Below are 10,190 nucleotides of genomic sequence, written 5' to 3' on the forward strand. Positions count from 1 at the left end.
TGACCCGACTCCGCAGCCCTGCTTTTTTGAAACCCGTGAGAAAAAGAAAAACTTACGCAACGAGAAAATTCCCCTTCCAACATCGATCGCAACCATTAACTTGTTCACGCTAATGAAAGTGTGAACAGCGCACACACAAGGTGATGATTGCCACCAATATATCGAAGCAATATAAAAATGGCTTCCCGCGTCGATTTTTAATGCTTGATCCAAAGAGGTGTGATAACGCCTGATCAAACGATGATGGTGGCGTTTCACACTTTTACATCACTCTGGAACATGTCAAAACGATAAAATCGGTAAAAAGAGCTCCATTTCAAGTCTTTTCAACTAGCAATCATCAAAGACATGCCACTACAAAGTCGGCAGTGAGAGTGACGAGTCTTCATTCTTTCACACTTTTCCCTCAGCACCAAATAGGCAGAATTGTGGTCCTTCTCTAGTACTATGGTGCTTAAATTTAATCAAATACAGTGTGTTAACTTCAAGGACAAAATTCGAAATAAATGTAAAAATATCATCATGTATTTATTTTGAAAATCATCAGGAAAATAACAAACAATTTTAAATTCTGAAAATTAACACAATTTTACAACTAACATTTGAAACATAAACGTTTTTAAGTTGACAAACAAAACATTTAGGTTCAGTGTTAAATGCTATTGTTACTAAATTCGTTCAAGAAAATTAACAGAGAAAAAGAAACAAATAGAACATTTTCTTGAATTAACAATTTTGACCACGTCAAGTGCCGCTGTTGTAATTTCAACTAAACTGCTCCGCGTGCAGTTGGCGGTTTTATAGATTTGCTAATTAGCGATGGTTAAATGCAATTTTAATTGAAGCAAATTATTGCAGGCTGGGAGTGCGCAGGCAAGCAAACACAAAAACCAAGCTCAAATATTTGCCGCGTCACATGGTTGGCGGAAAAGGGCAGTGAAAATTGCGATTTTCTTTAGGGTGCACCGCCCAATAGTGGTCTAGCAGGGTCAACTGTCAATAGTTGGCGGTGACATTATTGTTTTAAAAAATGGTATAAATAAAAATATTTTGGTGATTTCATTTAATAAAACTATGTCTACATTCTACCCTAAAGCAAAAACACAACACTCCCAGCAAAGAATGCATAACAGCCTGGGTTTGTGAGAAACTGCAAACAGTTTCAACAACTACTCGGGAAAACTGTGCGAATGCGTGCGGGACCTTTTCTGGAAGTCGCGACGGATGTCTCTGCTAGGCAGTTTGGCGCGCGGAATTTTCAGTTCACACCTCGCAGCTCTCGAAGGATTGAAACGTGCGTTGACTAATTAATGACAGATTAGTGGCGCAAAGTGCCCGTTTAGAGACCGCTTCTCTCGATTGCGAGAGGAATGGGGTAAATTAGGTAAGAAAGTGTGGAATTTCACTTGAAAGATCTGCAAATGGATAGGGTGACAGCTGTCACGTATGGTGGATTGTGATGCAATTTTGAACAACTTTCTTGTTTAAATTGGCGAAAATAACTTCCTTCATCATATAAACTAGCAACATTGCTTTTTTCCATAACTCAACAATTCATGGAATAGATTTCCAATGTTCAACTAAGAAAACAAATCATCCAGATTAATCTCTAAGCAATGCATCAACAACCTACTCATCACATTTCTTTGTCGCCTACTCTCCACAAGACAATCCATCGTCCTCGTCATCATCTCCAGAGCATTGATTCCTCGTCACGCAAATTGCTACTTTTGCTCCCGACCTCGGCCCCGATGCCCTAATGGATTCCAATAAATCACTGATGAAGTTATCTCTCGCTCGTCAACGACTTTTGAATCGTCAGTCACTCAGTTTTTCGCTGAAAGAGCATCGTCGCCGCACACAAAGTGACGCACACACTGGTTAATTGACATTTTCTCAACCACCGACCCATGATCGACTGAACCCGACGATCTATAACCCGACCCTGGAGTTCAACCCGACTCTGATGGACTCGTGATGGATTAGAACGGTGCTTTTCGGTGAATGTGTCGCAGATTCAAGAGGTAGCAGAAGGCAGACCTCCGATATATCAATTTGTGTTATCTCGCACTAATAACTCAAAATGTCATCGAAGATCAAATGTGGCCTGCCACTTTGCTGGAAGTGACACCGGGGAATGCGCTATCGGAAATCGTTTTGTTTTGCTTTCCTCTGGAAGCTGAGGGAATCTGAACATAGAAGAGTAATTCCCTCTCATTTTCAGTAAACATCAACCGATCAAGCACGGAAACGAAACGACGAAAGTGAGAAACTGACAAAAACAAAAAATCGACTTGAAGATCTAAACAACTCGTGAAGAGACTAATGACAATCATCATCCCTGGCTGCCTCGCACTAATAGGGACGTGGCGTTACATCGTGCTGCCACCTGGTTTTTTTAAGCGCAAGAGTGTAAAAGTGCTGAGTCATCGTCTAAAAATAGACGGCGTCCTATCTCGCCCAGCAAAATGAAGTCGATAAAGTAGTCGGTTTCGATGAGAAAAAGTGGAAAATGTGGTCTAAAAATAGCGACGCCATCCCCCTATGGTTGTCCGCGCTTCTGGCTAGCTCATTTCCAAGCTTATCTGAATGTCCCTTCACCCCAGGATCAGACTGGCAGACCCTTCGAGCATCTATAAGTTGGGGTTGACTAATCACGGCGCGATAAATTCTCATTACCATTTCACCGTGCGCGGCGACGCAAATCGAACCAGCTCAGCGAAATGATTACTTCGGCTCTATTTCGAAAAGCTGCCAGAAGTTGGCTAAGTTACTACGGGGACGGTGTGTCAATTGGGAAAAAAATTAAACAAAATATTATGAAGTGTATAGATAATTTCAAACATTTTTCAAATAAATGTCATCACCTTTAAAATTCGCCCAAAAATTCAGAGGGCAAATTGTAGTTTATGCAACAAGTTGCAAAAAGGAGATTTTTTCAAAACGAGTCGCTGAAAAATCAAGTTTTGCAGCGAGTTCCATATATCATTTTTTTGCAATTTCAAGAAAACACCTTTTGAGTGAAATTATAAGTCAAATGCACAGTGTTCGGAATGGCAAAATTAAGTGGAATAAATTGATAACTCCTTTATTTGACGTCCTAGAAAAATAGTGTCTTCGGAAGAGTTGTTGTACTTGATAAGGGCTATCTTTTAAAGTTATTGACATACAGGGTGACGACCTTCCAGGGTGTCAACCAAAAACTAACTTTGTTGGATGACGTTGTAGGGCTTAACAGATCATACTACAATAGATACGCAAGTGCCGCAGTGGTCCGTGTCTGTTCACAGTAAAAAAAAAAAAGGGCTTTGGTGTCTTCGGCAAAGTTGTAGAAGAGAAAATTTCATGAAAGTTTGTTCAAAGCGCCAAATTTGTAGCTCTTAATCTACTCGAAATATACGCCATTTTTCCAAAAATGGTCCAAAAATGCACTTTTTTGGTGATAACTCAAAATGTTAGCATTTAAGCGGCCTACTATGTTCTGAAGAGTTGTTGATGACATAAAGTTGCACATCTTTGCCGAAGACAGCAAAATTTGTTGAGCCTTTATTGAGGAGTTATTACCATTTTTAACTGATTTTGAGCCTATTTTCAAGTCGGCGCATTTTGGCGCAAAATTGAACAATACACCTGAAAGTACACACTTTCAACTACATTTCCTGAAAATATCTCCGTGTCTATCGGTGTCTATTTTTAGATATCTCAATTTGAATTTGACGGTTTTTAATTAATTTGTATATAATTATTAAGCGGAATCTTATTGAAATCGTGGTAATAATCGGAATATTGAAGGGTAAATTGATCGATTTCTGTGAAAAATACTTTGTCTATGGAAAAATACGACAACCTTTCTAAATTGACCAAATATAAAAGGAAATTCTTAATTTTAAATTCGAACAATTATTTAAAATTTTCACTTATTGGGCTTGTTGGGCTAAACATGTTTTTATTCATAATTTTAGAATGTGTGTCAAAACTTTGAGCATAAACAATGTATTTTCCATAAAACTCGATCAATTTACCCTTCAATATACCGATTATTACCACGATTTCAATAAGATTCCGCTTAAAAATTATCATGCTGTTTTCGTGGGGAATTGCTGCATAATAAGTTTAAGGTAAAGTTAAAAAAGCAATATTTTATGTTTTTTAAACAACCAGAATTATATTTAAGTTTTATTTTAAAAATTGAGAGTTAAAAATAAGTATGCAGTTCCGTATTTTTTGTGACAAAGCATTACATTAACAAATTTGAATACTTTTTTGAAATTCTAATTTTTTTTTAAAATGCTTTTAATTAAATTTAATTTTATCTGCAAGAATAACCAAGATTCCATAAATATGCTATCTTGTCCAGCAATTCAAAATTATCACTAAAATAAAAAATATGTTTAATAAAAAGTTGCCATTTGTCCCAATTGTTTAAAAACTAATTTCCCTGAGTAATAATGATCTTTTTTTAATTTTTGATTTGAAGAATGTAGGAGTTAGGAGTTAGTCATCAAATTAAAATATAATTTGAAATTGGCTTTCAAATTATAAAAAGTTATGTTATGCTTCACTATACAGTTAAACCTCGCATATGCACCTCATATGGGGGTTTCTTATGCGAAGCACGCATATGCGAGGTACAGGGCTTATGGGATTTTGGCTATATGGGAGACATGGGCTATATTTTTATAAAAAATCAACAAAACTATACAAATTTATAGTGTTTTGGAATCGTTATGAAGTCAGCTTTAAAGCTACACCAAATTTACATGGTTTACGATGTTCTAGGTCATCCGAAACTTCGTTAAGTTAAGGCCTATGTGTTCAACGCCGTACAAGTATGAGGTAGGCGATTTGACTGTGGTTTTTGACCACAGATCATATCCGGATAGCTTCAGGGAGGTTCAGGGACTAGTCTACCGATACGTGGTGATGTTCTGGGTCTTCTGTAGAGTCCCGGGAGGTACGTCCGATGGGTCTACCGCCGTAACACGGCAGAGGTTGGTAGTTTTAGACCTCAGATCATATCCGGATAGCCTTAGGGAGGTTCAGGGACTAGTCTACCGATATGTGGTGATGTTCTGGGTCTTCTGTAGAGTCCCGGGAGGTACGTCCGATGGGTCTACCACCGTAACACGGCAGAGGTCGGTAGTTTTAGACCTCAGATCATATCCGGATAACCTCAGGGAGGTTCAGGGACTAGTCTAGCGGTATGTGGTGATGTTCTGGGTCTTCTGTAGAGTCCCGGGAGCTGCGTCCGATGGGTCTACTGACGTAACACGGCAGAGGTCGGTGGTTTTTGACCTCAGATCATATCCAGATAGCCTCAGGGAGGTTCAGGGACTAGTCTACCGGTATGTGGTGATGTTCTAGGTCTCCTGTAGAGTCCCGGGAGTAACGGCCGATGGGTCTACCACCGTAAGAAGATAGAGGTCAGATGTTTTTGACCTCAGATCATATCCGGATAGCCTCAGGGAGGTTCAGGGACTAGTCTACCGGTATGTGGTGATGTTCTAGGTCTCCTGTAGAGTCCCGGGAGTAACGGCCGATGGGTCTACCACCGTAAGAAGATAGAGGTCAGATATTTTTGACCTCAGATAATATCCAGATAGCCTCAGGGAGGTTCAGGGACTAGTCTACCGATATTTGGAAATGTTCTGGGTTTTCTGTGGAGTCCCGGGAGCTACGCCTGAAGTGTCTACCGCCGTAACAAGGCAGAGGTCGATGGTTTTTGACCTTAGATCATATCCAGATAGACTCAGGGAGGTTCAGGGACTAGTCTACCGGTATGTGGTGATGTTCTGGGTCTTCTGTACACGCAAAACCGCCAATGCGAATTTTATGAGCATTGGTACCAGAATTTTGAACATCGAATGGTCAACATCGATCATGCACATCCGATGTTCAAAGCGCGATGCCCATTCGATGTTCATCTTGCTTTTTTAGAAATTTGACAGTTCATTTGATTGTGTGCGTGTCGCCGCGCGCAGCTTTTGGCTGTTTTCACTATTTGCCACTGGCTGCGCCACCGTACATTGCCGCTACTGGGCTAGTACCGCTTTTCGCCACTAGATGGATTTATTCCCCCAGGACGCAAACCAAATATGAACGAAAAATATGAATTAAAACGAATTATTTTTATTGCTTCAACACGATAAATAAAACTAAGCTATGCATTGGATATTGAAATTACGCTTTACTTAGTTTTATTTATCATGTTGAAGCAATAAAAAATATGTTTTGATTAATATTCCTCCTAAGAAGAATATGGGATTAAAAAGCAAACAGTTTTTTTTTTTTTGTTTTATTACATATTTTAACAGGAAATATAACGTTGTTGCATTGATTTTAGTTGGTAGGTTAACTCTAAATTATTGTGTATTATTGTGTGATCAAATTACAAACACCGCAAGGCCAAATCTCACTTCTTTACTACTTCTGTTTCTCCTCTTCTTGGCTCCGACCACTCCGTCCTTCTTCGCGATCTTCTTTTCCTTCTTGTCCCCGGTAACAGCCTTCTTACCGGTCTCGGACTTCTTAGCGGTGTTGGTCTCGTCGCGCTTCTTGGTGGTTCGGTCTCCTTGTCGGCAGCCTTGACAATAGCCTTGTTTTTCTCCTTCTCGGAACCGACTGAGCTGCGCGATTCAGTTATCAACGGTCCGGTCCGGCGGCAGATATGCTCCGACGGGGCAGGACCAGCACCTCCATATACTCGGTCGCGACTCAACGCAACGTTTTTGATGGCCAGACGAGATCCCTTGCGCTCCAGCACCACCGGCGTGATAAGACGATGGATCTTGTGCTTTTGGACTTCGTCTTCTTGCCGCTCTTCTCCGGAAGCGGGTGCTCTCCCACAAACTGACGCACGGCTTCCTCCTTGCGGATGTTATTCGCACGCTTCGGTCCGAGACGGCGCGGCATGGTCGTATCCGTTAGTCCGGGAATGTCCTTCTCGACCTCCCTCAGGATGTTCAGCGCCAGCACCGACAGGTTCCGGTCCACGATACAACAGCGAGTCAACGTTGCAGCTATACTGCCAGCGGTTCGGGTTGGTCTGGAATTAAATTTTGAATTCTTTTTGAATAAAACTTAAAAATGATTTTATATAAGAGGTTCAGATTAAGTGGATTCGCTCATGTGTCTTCAGAAACTTGTGTAAATGGGGGACATCACGGAGTTCCGGGAAGGTGTCCCGGACGCGTCCACGAGAGCTGGAAGAGCAATAAAATCTAGTGTACCTTCTTGTGCTGGGACCGTCCGACCTTTCTGATCATGTTTATGGCCTCCGCGAGTGGTGGCGAACGGACGGGCCCGGTTTTCGGCGCCGGAGAGATTTCCATTGGATTCCTTCGAGGAAATAGTCTGCATTAAATCCATGCTGATGATCGAGTCTCAACTCTTCCGGTGCCGGACTAGACTTTCACACGACCGGGCATAGTCGGAACAACCTGCGGCGATAGATACCGAACTCGCGAGGCAGGTTGCTGCTTTTGCGGGGGTTGATCCGCACCGACTCGTTGATCGTTTTTACTGCGGGGATAAGGACAAAGTGATTCGGAGAATCGTCAAAAAAAAGCTTCTATTTCTTACAAAAAACAACGAATTTCAAGATCTAAAAGGACACTCACTTTTGTTGTTCTTCTTGGCGGAAATCTTCAGCAACATGTCCACATCAATGACCTGATGTTTCCGGTTCTGGTGCTTCCGGACGGCAATGTGCGTCAGCATAACGCGCTTTTCCAGGAGGTGCGTGGTGCATGATGTGAGGTGACCGTCCCTGTTTCGCGCGTCCCTCGGTGCCATCGGAAAGCTTCTCTTTCGCTCCATGCTGGTGGTTCTCAAATTCGACCACTTACTGCGTCAGGAAAAAGGAGGAAATTTTTAAGAGTTGAGTCAGAAAACAATTTTCCCAAAAAACACAAACATTCACTAGCTCGTTCTGGCAGTCCCAGCCAATGTTTCCCGGGACCAACCTGCATATTTCAAGCACTTCCCTCACGAACCACACAACCGGGGCCATCGGAACCGCTGTTGGCCAAGCACAACCCGCGAACGTCCACGGAACACCGTAAAACCCGACGACGACAGACGCGGAAAAAAAACGGACAACGTCAAGTAAGAGAAACGTCAATCTGGTTGAAAAAGAAGAGTAGGCGGCAGGCTATTTTAAAAAGTAGAAAGAAGAATTTGAGAGACGGTGTGCAAAATAACGCACACTAAGACAAAAAACTTTATCGTTTGATTCAGATTGTGGTAGTGTTGGTAAATTTTGTAACGTTTTGAACATCTGATGTTCAAAATTGTGAACATCGGATGGGCTGCGGCAATTGAGCATTCAACGTTCACCGGAATAGGTTTGCGTGTAGAGTCCCGGGAGTAACGGCCGATGGGTCTACCACCGTAACAAGATAGAGGTCGGAGGTTTTTGACTTCAGATCATATCCAGATAACCTCAGGGTGGTTCAGGGACTAGTCTACCGACTTCTGGTAATGTGCTGGGTCTTCTGTAGAGTCCCAGGAGTTACGGTCAATGGGTCTACCACCGAAATAAGGTAGAGGTCACTGGATTTTGATCTTAGGTCATATCCGGATAGCCTCAGGACGGTTCAGGGACTAGTCAACCGATGTGTTATGATCTTTTGGGTCTTCTGTAGAGTCCCGGAAGTAACGGCCCTGAGGCTATTCGGATATGATCTGAGATCAAAAACCACAGACCTTTATCTTGTTACGGCGGTAGACCCATCGGCCGTAACTCCCGGGATCTTACAAAAGACCTATCACATCGGTAGACTAGCCCCAGAACCTCCCTGAGGCTATCCGGATATGATCTGAGGTCAAAAACCTCCGACCTCTATCTTGTTACGGTGGTAGACCCATCGGCCGTAACATCACCACATATCGGTAGACTAGTCCCTGAACCTCCCTGAGTCTATCTAGATATAATCTAAGGCCAAAAACCATCGACCTCTGCCTTGTTACGGCGGTAGACCCTTCAGGCGTAGCTCTCGGGACTCTACAGAAGACCCAGAACATTTCCACATATCGGTAGATTAGTCTCTGAACCTCCCTGAGGCTATCTGGATATGATCTGAGGTCAAAAAACACCGACCTCTGCCGTGTTACGGCGGTAGACCCATCGGTCTTACCTCCCGGGACTCTACAGAAGACCCAGAACATCACCACATACCGGTAGACTAGTCCCTGAACCTCCCTGAGGCTATCCGGATATGATCTGAGGTCTAAAACTACCGACCTCAGCCGTGTTATGGCGGTAGACCCATCAGACGTACCTCCCGGGACTCTACAGAAGACCCAGAACATCACCACATATCGGTAGACTAGTCCCTGAACCTCCCTGAGGCTATCCGGATATTATCTAAGGTCAAAAACCATCCACCTCTGCTTTGTTACGGCGGTAGGACCCGTCACTCGTAACTCCCGGGACTCTATAGAAGACCCAGAACATCTCCACATATCGGTAGACTAGTCCCTGAACCTCCCTGAGTCTATCTGGATATAATCTAAGGCCAAAAACCATCGACCTCTGCCTTATTACGGCGGTAGACCCTTCAGGCGTAGCTCTCGGGACTCCACAGAAGACCCAGAACATTTCCACATATCGGTAGACTAGTCCCTGAACCTCCCTGAGGCTATCTGGATATGATCTGAGGTCAAAAAACACCGACCTCTGCCGTGTTACGGCGGTAGATCCATCGGTCGTACCTCCCGGGACTCTACAGAAGACCCAGAACATCACCACATACCGGTAGACTAGTCCCTGAACCTCCCTGAGGCTATCCGGATATGATCTGAGGTCTAAAACTACCGACCTCTGCCGTGTTACGGCGGTAGACCCATCGGACGTACCTCCCGGGACTCTACAGAAGACCCAGAACATCACCACATATCGGTAGACTAGTCCCTGAACCTCCCTGAGGCTATCCGGATATGATCTGTGGTCAAAAACCACAGTCAAATCGCCTACCTCATACTTGTACGGCGTTGAACACATAGGCCTTAACTTGACGAAGTTTCGGATGATCTAGAACATCATAAACCATGTAAATTTGGTGTAGCTGTATAGCTGACTTCATAACGATTCCAAAACACTATAAATTTGTATAGTTTAGATGATTTTTTATAAAAATATAGCCCATGTCTCCCATATAGCCAAAATCCCATAAGCCCTGTACCTCGCA

At 43.0% G+C, this 10,190-nt stretch overlaps 1 pseudogene; it reads right to left on the reverse strand.

Annotated features, from left to right (window-relative positions):
* Positions 1-5,804: 5,804 nt before the first annotated feature.
* Positions 5,805-8,330, reverse strand: LOC120427178 (40S ribosomal protein S6-like; annotated as a pseudogene).
* Between the last annotated feature and the right edge of the window lie 1,860 nt (positions 8,331-10,190).

The sequence above is a fragment of the Culex pipiens genome, chromosome 2 (genome assembly GCF_016801865.2).
Source record: "Culex pipiens pallens isolate TS chromosome 2, TS_CPP_V2, whole genome shotgun sequence".
Lineage (NCBI taxonomy): Eukaryota > Metazoa > Arthropoda > Insecta > Diptera > Culicidae > Culex > Culex pipiens.